Source organism: Gracilinanus agilis, chromosome 4 (assembly GCF_016433145.1).
Source record: "Gracilinanus agilis isolate LMUSP501 chromosome 4, AgileGrace, whole genome shotgun sequence".
Classification (NCBI taxonomy): domain Eukaryota; kingdom Metazoa; phylum Chordata; class Mammalia; order Didelphimorphia; family Didelphidae; genus Gracilinanus; species Gracilinanus agilis.
Genome location: NC_058133.1, coordinates 470,096,068 through 470,097,472, shown reverse-complemented (window position 1 = coordinate 470,097,472; position 1,405 = coordinate 470,096,068).

Below are 1,405 nucleotides of genomic sequence, written 5' to 3'. Positions count from 1 at the left end.
GAAGGAAGGAAGGAAGGAAGGAAGGAAGGAAGGAAGGAAGGAAGGAAGGAAGGAAGGAAGGAAGGAAGGAAGAAAAGAAGGGGAGGAATTTAGAGATTACCAGGCTATGGGAGGAAGACTGTGGAAGTTGACAGAAACCTTGCAGATGATAATAGATAAAAAGAGGTGGAAGAGTTGTGTTGGAGACACCACTTGATGTAATGTGACCACCCAATACTTGGCCTCCACTTTGGAAAGTTTTGAATATAAGATGTACACAGATGATCAAATACAAGGTAATTTGAGGAGGAAAAGAATGAGGGAGATTAGGGAAGACGTCACAGAAAATTTGACACCTGAGCTAAGCCTTGAAGGCAAATAAAGATTCTGGAAGGAAAAAAAAAAAGATGAATAGTGACCCTATGTAACCCCAAGTACCTTTATCCAAATGAGATAAATTAATCTGAGGATTTCTGAGCAAGAAAATCTGTGGCAGCAACAGCCCTCGACTCTGAGGCAGACTGCCATCTCTATTAAGGTACAAGTTCCTGGGTTAAGGGGCAGAGAATTGAGTACAAACGTCATGTGTCACTAAAAAGAATTTGAAAAATACCAGAGGAACATTGAGGAAGGAGCTAAACAGTCTAGTGATTGGGAGGGGAAGGAAGATAATAAACAAGGGGCTGATATTCAAAAGGGAAAGTAAAAGAAGAGTAATCATGGAAATTACTTGCCAGTAACTGGGATATTCCTAATAAAAGGGCAAATGTTAAGAGTGAAAGCTCATGAACATCTGGAAGGAATAGAGTCACGAATAGTTCAGAAAAAGGAGATAGTTTAAAAGAATCAGCAAAGGAGAAAAGTCGAGTGCAGCCAGGTCTTTAGGAAAGGATTTGGGCTTGGGCAAAAGATTCTCACTCAGCATGTTTGGCCATTTAAACTGGAAAGCAAATTTGAATTACCTTGGATAGAAACACAGTCACATGGACTGAAGAATTGGCCGAGAGACCGTAAATAAAGGCTAATGATATATGTATCCAGAAATGGCTCTAGCTAAGAACAAGAGGGAACAGGGAGGAGCTGGGGGCAGTTCCATCGGGATCAGGGTTAGATCTGGCTTTATTTAACATCTTTGCTAATGACTTGGAAGACGGAATAAACAAATGTCAAAGAAATTTGCAGAGCACACCAAATGGGGAAATACTGCAAACACAGGCTGGCAAGGGAAGAAACTTAACCCAAGGGCATAGATGGCATCCAGGAAGGAGAGCAGGATATAACTAAACAGAAATCCAACCTGAAAAGACATCAAAAGGGCAGGTGGGGGGGGGGGGTTAGAGAGAGAATCAATCTTTCTTTCTTTCTTTCTTTCTTTCTTTCTTTCTTTCTTTCTTTCTTTCTTTCTTTCTTTCTTCCTTTCTTTCTT